Source organism: Artemia sp. Qi Xiang Cuo, chromosome 21 (assembly GCF_049724085.1).
Source record: "Artemia sp. Qi Xiang Cuo chromosome 21, ASM4972408v1, whole genome shotgun sequence".
NCBI classification, from domain to species: Eukaryota; Metazoa; Arthropoda; class Branchiopoda; order Anostraca; family Artemiidae; genus Artemia; species Artemia sp. Qi Xiang Cuo.
In genome coordinates, this window is record NC_142814.1 from 4,614,592 (window position 1) to 4,630,427 (window position 15,836).

Sequence of the window (15,836 nt, forward strand, 5' to 3'; positions counted from 1 at the left end):
TCTTAAAGGACAATGGGATTTAATAACATTGAGATGTTTATTCTGATATTTTCAGGTTTTATTTTGGGTGGTTTTACTTTTACTTGGGTAACTTTAGTTGGAAAATTTTGAGGTTTTTTTAAAATTGATCCCATTACAGACGTGGGTGGCTTGAAAATGGAGCTTTTGATTTTGTTGGTCTATCCCAGACCAATATACTGCAAATCTTAAGTTTCTAGAAAATTTTTAAGGGTTTCAAAAGGAAAAAACTAAAAGGGAAAGAAAAGTTTTTGTGCTGATCTCCTACTAGTAAGTAGCACTTACAACTTACGACACTTCATTTTTTTAGCTGATACGACTGTATCAGAGTATTATTTAGTTCACTTCGATGTATTTAGAACATTTTGACACAATGTTGGCCCCTTAGAATCAAGCGAGTCTAAGCTCCCCTAAATCTGAAGACTTAATCTGAACACTGGTACACGTTCATAGGTTCCGGCAGGGAAGGAAGGGAACCCCTTCCGCTAAAGGGAAGAAGAGACTATAAAATATTCACACTTTGGAAACTAGGCTGCTGGGTTGGGTATTTGTTTTCAGATTTATGGAGAAAGAAAATTCATTCCAAAAATCGTTAAGCAGCATTCAAACACTAAATAGCTTGCATAATTCAATTGTCATTAATTTTAAGATTATGAAAAACTTTTAGGTCCTGGATATAGCCTACTAGTAAAAGGCAAAGCCCCTCCTATGTACATAAAGAATTGAACCCATCGAAAATAGAAAACTATTTACACCCTATATTTGTTTGTCCTACATCAGCGAATTTAATTTAAATTTTTTGTTTACAGAAGATGGATAGAATAAATTTAGGAAAATAATTATGTGAAGTTTCTGATGCTGTCTTACGGAAGAAAGTTAGGAACACAGCTAGGAATATTAGTAAAAAAGCTTTATGTTTAGAGAGGAGTTGGCGCTCGTACAAGAATTATCTGAGTGATAGATCATATGAAAACAAGAGGAATGTAAAGAAAGTGGAGAAAGCCTTAAAATATAAACTATGGATGTGTGAAGTGGAGGCCATGGATAAAATTGTCAATGTTCTGGAAGATGCGGCTAGACGGTATAATAGTAAAATATTGTACTGGCATGTTAATAAATTGAGAAGGAGTAGTGAATCTGGACTTGCCCTGGTTAAAGATAGGAACGGGGCCATAATTAGTGACAAGGAAAGAGTTAAAGAGATGGGCAGAACATTATGAGAGTATTCTATACCGAGAAAGAGTCGGAAGAAATGATATAGAAGAAAATGAAAAGTTTGTGATACCTTGGATATGAAGGAAAATTTCTTTTTTGAGCAAGAATTAGCGACAATACTAACATGATTAAAAAAATAAAAAGATCCCAGATGCCGATATCGTGGTAAGTAGAAATACGTTCTAACACCCCAGTGGCTATACATGACGTACGAACAAAGACGAAAAAATAGTAAATGAAAAAAAGCAAAAAAAATAGCCGAGATAAACGAGAATAATGTCAGCCAGTGAAACAAGTCGAAGCGAAAATAAGCAGATATTTTGACAAAAACCTCCGCCAAGTCGTATTCAGTGCTCAGAAAAAAAAGAAGAAAAAATCTGACCGTATGAAGTAAACTCAACAAGAGCGGAATATACCACTCAAATACATTAAAGAAGTTAAGCAGGGCTGAGCTCTATCCCCCTTTATAAGGATCATTTTGGTGGACTTTGTCTTAAGGAGAACATAAAAGCAATGGGAGAGCACAGAAACAAATAGGGAGGACAAAGTTTCCTGGACTTAGATTATGCTGATGATTTAAGCATCCTAAATGAAAGTCTGAGCAAAATGAATTAACTTTTATGGTACAGTGAATCTAAGGTTCAATATCAAACAAATTGCAATAGTTTTGATTTGAGCACGATTTGAACCGGAAAAAAAAATTTCTCAACAACGTATAAAAATCGGACAAGGCGGAATTGACCGTTTTTCGTTTTTTCTTCTAAAATGACGACTTTTAAAAAATAAATTTGCAACTTAGTTATAATATAAAACTTAAAAGAATATTATTATTATATTATTATAATATAATTATAATAATAAAACTTACTTTGCACGTATAGAAAGTCGGTAATAGATAAATTTGGTACGCAGAACACGAAAATGCACTTTGTTTTGAACGCTCGGGTTCAATCTCCGATCCCGCCCGTAAATCAAGCTTCGATATAGGTCTGAGAGCAACGTTAGACGATCGTGAATTCACACAGGAAAAATGGGACTGCGAATGCAGAAAAGAAGTCGTGTCCATGTCAATTTACCCCCCCCCCCCACCCCAACCTCCATCCTAAACGTGACCACCCCGATTTCTTAGAATCCAATAAACAACTTTTGACAACTAGCTAAATCACTGATTTTAATTTGAACAAAAATCACAGATAATTTGAAATTGCAAAAGGACTGGTGATTCATCACGTTTATTTTATTTGTCACATGTCTTCGATTTGAACCTGAGCATTAGAGCAACTAGTTCCTTTGCAATATTCGCAAGCAATGTCGCATTTAATGCCATTTTGATGATAGCTGCACTGGTCACTATCACATGATCCCTTACAACCATACTTCACGACGGTGAGAATTTTCTTTGATGCCACTGGAAGATCCGTGAGGATAGGGTACAGCATACCATTCTGGAGTCTCCATCTCCAATTTTCATGATCAAGGGCAGGGCTCTAAAGCCCAATCCAATCTTGTTCTTGAAGATAGATTCAGAAACAGTTAAATTTTGCTGCTGCTGAAGTAGGAGGTAGATCTTGGGGATAGACGAAAGCTGTAGACGTTGCTACTTTCTGCTGAAAGACCCGCTGTTGGTAACTGTCAAGATTGTCAGTAGATTTTCAACTGTACAATAAAGAAAGTGCAGCCTGTCCGGCTACTTTAGTCTCTTCTTTCGAAGTACCAATTCGAGAAAACGTTGAAGCATTTTCCCTAACCTGTTCGTTATTTCTCAGTCGTTTAAACGCAATCCCTTTGCCAAATCCATGTAGATGGGAAGTTGTGTCTCAGCCAGAAATTGCGTGAGCAAAAGAAAGCAGTTTGCAGATTTCAGTCCCAATCTTCTTAACAATGGCTTAGATCCCAAGTTGCACTTGAAGGAGTTGGCTTAGGCTCACTGTGCAGGTGACATCCCATATGTAAAATTGGGTTTCACGCGCATTAGAAGCTGATCGCTTTATAGTATGAATAACACCAATCTCTTCAGACGCTTTTAACAGTTTCACAAGACATTCTTGTCATACTGTAGGTATAATTATAAAGTTGCGGTTATCTTTCGTACATATCAATCATTCTAGTAGAGAAGCAGTATTTATTGACAATAAAATGTATCTTTACTTTTGAAGGCTCACGGTAAGACATACCCATCACATCCTTTCATTATTTAGCTATGCTCCGATTTCAGCTTGGCAAAACCTGCCTTGGATCTTGAATGTAACAGTTTAAATATTTTGTCCAAAATATGAATAGTAAGCCAAGATCTTTCTTTATTAGGAAATAGAAAACACTATGTCAATTAAAAACAAGCAGAAGTTAATTAGAAAAAACTGTTCCACAAAAGATATTTTTCAAAGAAAAGTAACGAGCTACATTAAACAAGAGACGAGCGGAAATTAAGTGAGATAGTTTTTTTAAGCGTAAAACCATTATTATTATATAGTACATTTAAAAGAGCCTAAAAAGATGCATTGAGCAGAAAAAATGGGGGGGGGGGGATATCAGGAATCTGAGTTCGTTATTTTTAATACTAGGGTTAAGCAGCCTATTGGGGAAGATTTTTTTTTTGCAATTATATGTAAATAGCATTTTGATTTACTAGGCAAGTAGTTATGTGACCTTTTGGATGACCACACGCCTTCAGAGGTTGTTCCCAAACTTGAAACTGTCGTATTTTATTTATTTACTTGTATAAGATAAAAATAAAATTTGATCTTGATGATATGTTCATGAATTCGTCAAATTACGCGAAGGTTTATCAAGTTACACGAAGGTAATAAAAACGCACGGTTAGCAAGACATTAGTTTGAGGGATTTCTTCGTAAAAGAGTTTTTTAATTGATAATAATTAAGTTTTATAGCTTGTTTCATCTATTTTTCAAGTAAAAGTAGTAGAAATAAGTGGGAAATTGTAATGACTGTCCTAGTTTTCGAGCAAAAGCACCAAATCGGCATAGCCATTGCCACCACGTTGCCACCAGGGTTGCAAACACGGCCAGTTCCTAAAATGCAACAACTCCCCAAATTTGCTACACAGCGATTTTAGGTGCTATAGTCAAAAAAATTGCGCATGGTCTGTTTAAACTCAGATTAGTTTTTAGGTCACTTTTTTACTTTTTTAATGTAAAGGAATAAAAAAGTTTCCTCAGCTAATCAGAGCTCGAATGGGAATGCGTTTGTGAGCACAGAAACATCCCGTATTTAAATTTATTTAGATTATTGCCACACATAAAGAATGTTCTGGCGATATTTTGATGTAAGACACATAATGTAATTGCATTTTATATGTCTATATTTTCAATTCAATCATATAAGAGAAAAAAATGCTATATTCAATGCAGCACATGCTACACATGATGATATTGTGCTAAAATAGCAATTTCGTGCTATAGATGGCAACCCTGTATGCCACCAATAATACCAATTACCTTGCTTAACAGCAGTGATGCCAAAGAGGTTGTGTTTTTCCATGTTTCCCCAATTGACTCAAATACACAGTCAGTCTCTCTTTACTGATCCAGGCAATTAAACATCTCAGGAATCTAAATAATTAATGGTGTACCATATCATCCCTTCAGCATGGGAAGACAGAGCGCAAAACCTAGAAAATTTTTAGATGATACAAGCATGAAAAACATAGATTCCAACATTCAAGACCAATTTATCAATATTTCTATTTTTATAGTGATCAACTGAATTAAAAATAGGGCTATTGAAAGGGCTATTGTTGTGATAAAAAAAGGGCTGTTAAAAGCTATTACTTTTTAAAGAGGGTTTTAATTAGGGATATTACTTTTTAAAGAACTTTAAGACTTTAGCGGAATGGGCGAGGATTGAGAAAAGGGCAGCTCCCCTCGTGTACGGAACAATTTCTGTTCCTAACAATTTGAAACTTGGCTGAGATCCAAGTTGCTATTCTTCTGTCCGGTTTGAGCCCAAACACATAAACATTTTCAATATTTAAAACCCTTAAGCCCCTGGATACGGCCTTGACTGAGTATGATAATTATCGATGTCAACAACAGGAAAAAACTACATCAATGGTGACGATATCGTTGATGTCATGGTGATGATAATGTCACATGGCAAGAACGGCGATGGCGATACCTTCTGAAAGCGCAAATGGAGTTGTTATTTCAGGAATCATGTTTGAAGCGTGTTTGACAAAAATCGTTCTCAGGTTCTCCGTGTATAACCCAGCCAAACTCTAAAGCATTTTCATCTGACGAGTTCCAACCGTGTTGGACACAAATTCTTGAAAATTGTAACGCGCCAGAATAACACGGTTGAACACAGGTACTGAAAAGGCTCAAACCTATGTTGAACACTGCGCTTAAAACGATAATCTGCACAACCGTGTTCTATTTCGCTTTGGACGTGGGTGGCTTGAAAATGGAGCTTTGGATTTTGTTGGTCTATCCCAGACCAATATACTGCAAATCTTAATTTTCTAGAAAAATTTTATGGGTTTCAAAAGAAAAAATTAAAAGGGAAAGAAAAGTTTTTGTGCTGATCTCCTACTAGTAAGTAGCACTTGCAACTTACTACACTTCATTTTTTTAGCTGATACGACTGTATCAGAGTATTATTTAATTCACTTCGATGTATTTAGAGTATTTTGACAAAATGTTGGCCCCTTAGAATCAAGCGAGTCAAAGCTCCCCTAAATCTGAAGACTTACAACTGGTACACGTTCGTAGGTTCCGGCAGGGAACCCCTTCCGCTAAAGGGAAGAAGAGACTATAAAATATTCACACTTTGGAAACTAGGCTGCTGGGTTGGGTATTTATTTTCAGATTTATGGAGAAAGAAAATTTATTCCAAAACTCGTTAAGCAGCATTCAAACACTAAATAGCTTGCATAATTCAATTGTCATTAATTTTGAGATTATGAAAAACGTTTTAGGCCTTGGATATAGCCTACTAGTAAAAGGCACAGCCCCTCCTATGCACATAAAGAATTGAACCCTTCGAAAATAGAAAACTATTTACACCCCATATTTGTTTGTCCCACATCAGCGAATTTAATTTTAATTTTTTGTTTACAGAAGATGGATGGAATAAATTTAGGAAAATAATTATTTGAAGTTTCTGATGCTGTCTTACGGAAGAAAGTTAGGAACGCAGTTAGGAATACTAGTAAAAAGGCTTTATGTTTAGATAGGAGTTGGCGCTCGTACAAGAATAATCTCAGTGAAAGATAATATGAAAATAAAAGGAATGTAAAGAAAGTGGAGAAAGCATTAAAATATGAACTATGGATGTGTGAAGTGGAGGCCCTGGATAAAATTGCCGAGGATCTGGAAGATGCAGCTAGAGGGCATAATGGTAAAATATTGTACTGGCATGTTAATAAAGTGAGAAGGAATCAAAAAGGACAATAAAAATACAAAAGGAGAGAAAAACAAGAGAACAGATTAGGATAATAAAAATGAGGAACATATTGCGATGTTTCAATAATTTTTTTTTTTTAGTTATGTCCAGGGCAACAACAGCAAATGACATGTAGGATGACAGATAGCTGATAAACTGTATGGGAAAATATTTTTTGTGTGATGGTTGACAATTATAGGCTACTTCTGGGAAAAAATAGGTACAACATATTGCTTATACACCCAAACGTTTCTAGCCTAACTTTTCAGAGACAGCACTATGGTGCCAGTGACACATAATTTTTTTTCTCGCCTTTTTAGATGGATGGGGTGCTCGTAGGAGAACCCTTTCTAAAAGTCAAAAGCAACTGCAAGGCACCCTCTTAAGCTAGCTCAGCACTCAGCAATCCTCCAAGACATCTGATCAAAATTTTGAAATGGACATTGTATTCAATTAGTAAGAAAATTCAACAGATATGCCTCTACTGACGCTACGAACCCTTAGGTCGGGGGCTGAAAATAATAAAATTAAAAAGGAACATATTGGTTTTTAAGAGCGGCAACGCTCTATCATTGTCCAGAGTAAAGAACCATAAGGCTTCAGAAATATTTCCCCCCAGAGACACTTCATACAGAACAGGTAGTCCTATCAAACAGTTCGTGGTAACGAACTGTAAGTAAGGAGCGACCCGGCTCAATGGTAACCGAAACTCTAAAAAACGGAATTTTGGCACCAATAGATATATCAAAAGAATCAGATTTTAATTCTGATTTCAAATATATAAGTTTCATCAAGTTTAATCTTACCCATCAGAAGTTATGATCCTGAGAAAATTTAGCTGATTTTCGAAAAAAGGGGGAAAGACCCCTTCAAAGTTATAGAAACTTAATGAAACTCACACCATCATATTCAGCGTATCAGACAACCCTACTGTAGAGGTTTCAATCTCCTATCTACAAAAATGTGAAATTTTGCATTTTTTGGCCAGAAGAAAGATCACGGGTGCGTTTTTATTTGTTTTTTTTTTTTTTTTTTCCCAGGGGTAATCGTATTGACCCAGTGGTCCTAGAATACCGTAGAAGGGCTCATGAGAATGGAAATTGAAAGCTCTTGTGCCCTTTTTAAGTGACAAAAAAAATGGAGAGCAACTAGGCCCCCTCCCGCACTCATATTTTTTTCAAGATCACTCGATTAAAAATTTGAGATTGCCATTTTGTTCAGCATAGTCGAAAATCTAATAAATGTCTTTTACGATGACTTAATCCCCCACAGTTCCCAGGGGAAGGGCTGCAAGTTATGAACTTTGCCCATTGCTTACATTTTGTTTTGGTTTTTGGAAAATATACAGACATTTTCAGGAAGAATTTTTTTCTGGTGGGGGGGGGGGAGGAGGGGGTTAATCGGGAGAATCTTTCCGTAGAGGATGTGTGTTTGGGGTAAGGGACATTTATCTGAAGGGGCGCCGGATTTCCCAGCATTGTTTAAAAAACGATCAGAAATTAAATTAAAGAAAACAAGTGTTTTCAACTGAAAGTAAGGAGCAATATTAAAACTTAAAACGAACAGAAATTATTACGTATATGAGGGGGTTCTCCCCCAAGTCAATACCTCGCTCTTTACACTACAGTTTTTTTTAGTGCTTTCAAAAGAGCTATCTATTCTAATTAAACGGCCTTTGTTAATTAAAAATTTTTTAAATTCTACCGTAATTAGCGTGTAATTGAATACGGGTAGAACCCCCTCATATACGTAATAAAAAAAAAAAAACAATAAAGAAAAACAAGCGATACAGCTAAATAGTAATCGAAACTTTTAAAAACGTACATTTTATTTAAATAAATGTATCAAAAGAATGGGCTTATAATGCTGATTCTAAATATATGAATTTTATTAAGTTTAGTATTACTCATCAAAGGCTACGAGCCTGAGAAAATTTACTCGATTTTTTAAAGAGGGGGAAACATCCCCTACAAGTGAAAGAATTTTAATGAAAATCACACCGTCAGATTCAGCGTATCAGAAAACCCTATTACATAGGTTTCAAGCTCATATCTGCAAAAATCTGCAACTTTGTATTTTTTGCCAGAAGAAAAATATACGAATATAGAAGTTCGTTACGTAAGTTAATTTGTAAATTACGTGAGAACCAAATTTAGAGACAGCCATTTAGCAAAAGAAAAGTACAATTTTTATGCAAAATTTGTTTACTTATTCAATGACGGTGAGCCAAAATAAAAGCTGTATTAACTAAAAAACGATCAGAAATTAAATAAAAAAAACAAATTTTTTAAACTGAAAGTAAGGAGCGACATTAAAACATAAAACGAACAGAAACTATTGCGCATATTAAAGGGGCTGTCCGCTTCTCAACGCCTCGCTCTTTACGCTAAAGTTTGACTCTGTCTCACAACTTCATTTTTTAAAACAATAAAAAACTTTAGCGTAAAGAGCGAGGCGTTGAGGAGGGGACAGCCCTCCTCAACGAATGGGCGGCTGCTCACAGGATGGTGAACCCCACTGGCTCATCTCTACAAGCCAGTGACATCACCGCCGCATCTATGCAAGAAACGGACATCATTGGAAATGTACGTATTTTTACCTAATGTACTTTACGTTATTGCTATTACAAATAGTAGATTTGTAAACGAGTAGATTTGTAGGAAAAGGAATCTGATCGCTATTTTCTATGGATGGCTAGATTTGTAGGAAAAAAAAGAGTCAGTTTTTTTTAATGAGCTATTAATACAATTATTGAGCTGATTTTTTTTACCGTATTTTATTTCTATTAGTCTAACGTTGCGATGTGTGTGCGTGTTTGTGCACATTTGTGTGTGTGTGAACGTGTGTGCACATACGTGTGTGTGCGTATGTGTGTGTGCGCATGTGTGTGAGCGTGTATATGTGTGGGTGTGCGCGTGTGTGCGCATGTGTGTGAGCGTGAAACAAAATTTGTAATTTATTATGCATTTGTTTGATAAATACGAATCAAATTAAGAAAAAAAACAAACAACATTAAACGAGTAGATTTGTAGTAAAAGGAATCTGATCGCTATTTTTTATGGATAGTTAGATTTGTAGGAAAAAAGAGTCAGTTTTTTTTTATGAGCTATTAAGACAATTATTGAATTGATTTTTTTTACCGTATTTTATTGCTATTAGTCAAACGTTGCGATGTGTGTGCGCATGTGTGTGTGTATGCTATTAACAAAATTTGTAATTTATTATGCATTTGTTTTGTAAATAATGCTATAAGCAAAAATTTGTAATTTACTATCCATTTGTTTGATAAATCCGAATCCAATTAAGAAAAAAACAACATTAAACGAGTAGATTTGTAGGAAAAGGAATCTGATCGCTATTTTTATGGATGGCTAGATTTGTAGGAAAAAAGAGTCCGTTTTTTTTAATGAGCTATTAAGACAATTATTGAGTTGATTTTTTTTACCGTATTTTATTACTATTAGTCAAACGTCGCGATGTGTGTGCGCGTGTGTGCGCATGTGTGTGTGCTATTAACAAAATTTGTAATTTATTATGCATTTGTTTGATCAATACGAATCCAATTAAGAAAAAAAACATCTTGTTTGATACATAATATGAATACAAATCCAACTAAGAATAGTGTGCTATTATAGTGTGCTATAATTGTGATAAAACTTTCCTCAAAGAAAAAAAAACTCAATCCATTCATTTTAGTTTCAGGGGGAAGCTACGAAAACAACTGCCTTCCCTGGCCCAGGACTTCAAAATATCATGGGAAAATGTCCCCTCTCGCAGGATGACGTTAGTGAAGGTACGTCATTTAGTATCCCCCTGGATTTTCAATTTACAACTGAAGAAATGGACAGCCTTATTAAAATTGTTGAATCTAATGTTTCTGGGACCATTTTTGATATTGACTTTACTGTTAGTAAAATTGGTCATGTGCAAATAGGTACGTGACATAAAAGTAGCGTCACGTCCCCGGAACTACGTGAATTTAATTTGTTGGAATCTGCTCTAGGTCACTTGCAAACACATAGGGTAGATTTTAATCCCCCCAAGGAAAACCTGGTTGACGGGAGTGTCATTTTAACAGCCCCTGTAAATGTTCTTCATACCTACATGGACCGAATTCGAGTACTTATTGAGATTCAGATTCAGAAATGGGGGGTCAGGGAGGGATTAAACCATCGTTAAATCAAAGAGTTTATTTACAAAAAGGGACAATTGGGGACATTTTTTATTTTAATGTTTCAAATGGCAATCAAACTTTTTACCCTGGTCTAAATGAAATTAAGAGTAGCTTTTTCAATTGGGTTAATAAATTAATTTTGATTTTGGACACGTTTAACGAGGGAAAGTGGGTCCACCATTTTATACATTGATACATGGATCTTAATCTCAGTAGATTAAAAAAAAAACTTTATTTTAAGAGGGGCGGGGAGAGGTAGTCGACAAATAAAACGCCACCCAGATTTGTCGGCTACCAAAGGGGTCCAGGGTTTCAGTTTTGAAACAGGGCTGCAATTTTTTAAATATGCATTTTTAAAAGCAGCCCATAAAACATTAAAAAAAGGTTCAACAATAAAAAATCTCGACAGACTTGCACGTAACGGTGGAGACAATTTCCCTAGAGTAAATTTTGATTGTTTAGAGGGGAAGTATCCGGTGTCCTTAAAAGAAATAACCATATTTGAAAGAGTAAATGAAAATCTTGGGTTGGGGGTGGTTGTTCTCCAGTATGACACAGAATTTGTAAATGGGGAAAGAAACCAAAAAAAAAGGCGTTTTATATTCAGTTAGGACACCGTTGGTAGATAATGTTAAAAATTGGGTTTGGGTTATTTATGAGCCTCCCAGATGTAAATTCCTATGGTCATTTTTTCCCCGTTACGGCAATAAGTCGACTCTTATCTCAAGGTAAAAAATATGGGGAGCGTCACTATTGCCCCATGTGCCTTTCCCCATTTAGAACTGAACAAACATTCTCAGATCACATGAGATATTGCAAAATTCATGGCAATCAAAGAATAGAAATGCCGGCAGAAGGCAAAGATACTTTACAATTTAAAAACTTCCAAAATTCCCTGCTACAGGTTGATAAAGTATCTTTAGACTGTGAACCAAGACTGGTGGAGGTATCAGACCCATCAAGGCCAAATATAGTCAAGGAACACAAACTAGTTGTGTGTTCCTATGCACATGCTCGTCGCGATTCCAATAATAAAATGCAGCTGGAAGAGTTTTTTTTGGCTATGGATGAGGAGGGCAGCATGGAGAAGTTATTAGTATCTTTAATGAAAACAGCGAACGGTGCAATTTCACGATTGCGTCACACCAACTACCCAATGACATTATCAGATAAGGAGCAACTGGCGCTAGAAAAGGGGACAATTTTTTGTGTTTGTAGGGGTGCTCTTGCCCCAAAAGACGCTGTCCAGGATCACAATCATCTTATTGACCCCAATTAAACGGGGGAAAAGTAACTTTCGGGGGTGGGCTCACAATTCATGTAATTTAAAAATTGAACAGCAACTCTTTCTTCCGGTTTTTATACATAATTCTAACTATGATCTGAAGTATGTGCTACCAGCAATGACACATCTTCAAAGAAATGGAGTTATGGATGATGCATGGGTGATAGACAATTTTTCCTACAAAATCATTCCTAAATCATGGGAAAAGTTGCTTGTTTTGGAATTTATGTAGAGATATGTTGAAGACGACGTTGAGTACACGAATAAAATTCACTTTTTAGATTCCTAAAGTTTTTTCCCTAAATCATTGAGCCAATTAATTCAAGTGCAGAAAAACCATGACGGCTGCAGCGCTTTCCCCCTTCTCAAGCAACAATTTCCAAATGATTTATATGATTTGTTGATGTTCAAGGGCATATATCCTTATGATTATTACTGTTCCATGTTGAGATTCACCGAGGAAACTAGTCCCTCGATTAAATCATTTTACGACAGTCTACACGATCGTGGGTTTACCCCCGTTAAATACAATTTTTCTAAAAAAGTGTGGGCAGAGGGAGGATTTAAAAATTGTTTTGACTAATTCAAGATGTATTTGTCGAGGGACGTTTCAACTTTGTTAGACATTATGTGTAAAAATACGGACAAAATCTATGGGGAATTTAATCTTGATTTGGGGTATTATTTTACATATTCTCATCTGGTAATGGACCTCATCCTAAAATTTAGCGGGGAAAAAATCGGGCTGATCACCGACATCGATCAGCACCTGTTCATCGAGAGGTCAATGTGGGGTGGATATGTTTTTCACGGGGAACGTATCTTGGAAACTGATCCAACTGGAGAGAATACGGGAACAAAATCAGATGCAGTTTTCCTTGATATGAATTCTCTCTACCCCTCGGCCATGTCCCATTATGAACTACCCTGCGATGACTATAAATGGCTCAATGACCCTCAAGCTCCCCATTTCCCCAACATTGATAGTGTTGAGGAGAAAGGGCCGGTTGGATGGTTTTTTGAAATTGATGGGGAGATACAAGTTGAGCTTCACGATTCAGTAAAGGATTTTTGTCCAAGGATCAATAGACCTGTGACGAAGGATTCTTTGAGCCCTCTCAATAGACGTTTGGTTGAGGTGGACGGGTTGCATTGATCACCTTCAAAACAAAAACTTATTGCTGACCTTCTGTCAAGAAAACTATTGTTGTACATCTTGTGGCTTTAAAATGGATGTGCAACAACGGTTTCAATGTCACAAAGGTTCATAGAGCCCTCCAGTTTAGTCAAAAACCCTATCTGAAAACGTTTGTTGACACCTTTTTGATGAAACGTTCTGAAGCGCAAACGAAAGCCGAAAAAGAAATTTATAAACACATTTTGAGTTCGGCTTTCGGCAAAATGTGTGAGTGTTCGCAATAGGGATCGTTGTGACTTCGTGACCGATCCCAAACAATGTGCTCGAATTATCGTCGATCCGAATTACACTTCCTTCAAGATCATTGGCCCGGACATTGTACTATTGAATAGGAAAAAAAGAAGCATTGTCCAGAATAAAAATATTGCTGCTGGCAGTGCGATCTTGGAGATCTCTAAAAAGCTCATGTTGGAATTCTACTACAATGTGGCTAGGGTACAGTGGCCGGAGAAGGGGCAAGTAGAGGTATGCTACGGGGACACAGACTCTTTACCGCTAAAAGTAAAAACTCCAAACCTACTTGATGATTTGGCGCACGGTGAAATCATCAGCTCGTGGATGGACAACACCAATTGGAGTGGGCTTCATCCAGAGCTAGTGAAACGTCAGGTGCCAAATCAGCTTTTATTTTTTAAATTAGAAACGGGAAGCAACATGATTTCCCGTGGTATGTTCGTAGGTCCAAAGGTGTGCTTTATACAGACACACGACGAGGAAATCAAAAAACGTTGCAAAGGGGTACCCACGGTCTATATGGATAGGAATGTCGACATGGACATCTATAGGAATTGTATTGTTGAAAATACAATTCCACGAGCAAATTGTTGGCAATTCGTTCACTATACTACAGGAACTTCACTGTTAATATAGAGAAAATTGCCATGATGATTAGTTCTGACAGGGTCTATGCTTTTGAAGACAGTGTAACTTCCCTTCCCCTACAGCACTATTGAACTTCTAACCAAATCAAATGTGTTAGCCAAAGGGAAAGTCTTGGTTTGAGTAAAGTCCAATTAATTTCCCAAAAATTTGGGGGGGGGCCTCGCGGCCCGGGGGGGGGGGCGGCCGGCCGCCAGCGGGGGCGCGCCGCCACTCCCAAAGTTATCTTTTTTTACTTAGAGCAGATTTTTGTACTTTTGTAAATATACATGTTGCATTCAAATTTAAAAAAAAGTGATATTATTCAAAGTGTATTTTTCATTAAATGTTGTATTTATAAATAAAGTATATTTATTAAAGTGCTTTTTCTAGTGCATTTTTTCAAATGTTTTTTACTATAAAGAAATTAAAAAAGTGTATTTTTCTTTGTTTTCTGTAAAGTGGTGTTTTTTAATACAAGAAATATGATTCTTTATTGATTTTGTTCTCATTATTATTCCTGAACGGACTACTAGCAATAGGGAAATTATTTAGTCATTTGACACGTATAGTCTACAGATAGTTTGCTAGATGACCTGTTAAGGGGAACTTGCATCAATTTAGAAGACAGTTCTAATCGTTTGTATGCGGGCCGTTAATGTCGGGCAGAACAGACCTCCTAAGAAAAACGATTTCAGCTGGCGGCAAAATGTTTGTTGAACAGACGAAAAAATCTACTACTGTTACAGTAAATGGCAGGAATCATACGATAAAATAAAAGCAATTGACACGCTGGGTTTGGGGCCGAGGAACTTTCTACGGATGTCGAATGCGTTCAGAATTATTGAAGAATAACATTGGCGAATCATCCACGTTCCAGCTGGCTACATTGAGAAGTGGTTCCAGGACATTCTGTAGCGATTAACTATATATTCTCATCTCAAACAGAAATACGTTACTCTGGTTCTGCACATTCTTTTTCATCAGAGCAAATGTATGCGAATACTTGGATTGAACTGCACCAACTATATTATCTACAGTGCTGTTAGGGATACCCGAAAGCTAATAACCTTTAATAAGCAAATACATTCGAGCGCCCCCAAACTTTTATTTTCAGCGGACCATGAGGCAACCAATAACTCCTTCGGTTGTATCCCATTAGAGGTGAATCAAAATATACCCAAGGATTTGCATATAGTCACAGATATTTTTGACAATGAAATTACAGTATATCTCCCCGTGAGAAGTAAACAGAGCTAATTGTTGATAACAAGACAGTGAAGAAACTGGATGAATCCAGACAATTATTTTTAGTTATAAAAACTTCAAAACCCTCGCTTACGAAAGCCATACTCAAAAATGGTGTTAACAATGAATTCATTAATCTAATATTTGAACTTTGTTGAAATTTGACCGAGGGCAAAATCCAACTTCCAGACTTATTTTAGAAACAGGCGAAACAATATCATTCCATTGTAGATACATTGGCCTCTAGAAACAAAGGCAAGGGTTTTGAAATGAAACATCTTTTTCAGTTGACTGGTAGCCTTTTCACGCTTTTACTGACAATAATTGCATGACTTGTAAACATTTTTATCTAGAGACAGAATGGCAAAACCATATAAATTGATTCCAATAGAACTCGCTCTCACCCGTGGAACACTTGGAGGACAATCTGAGTAAATTCA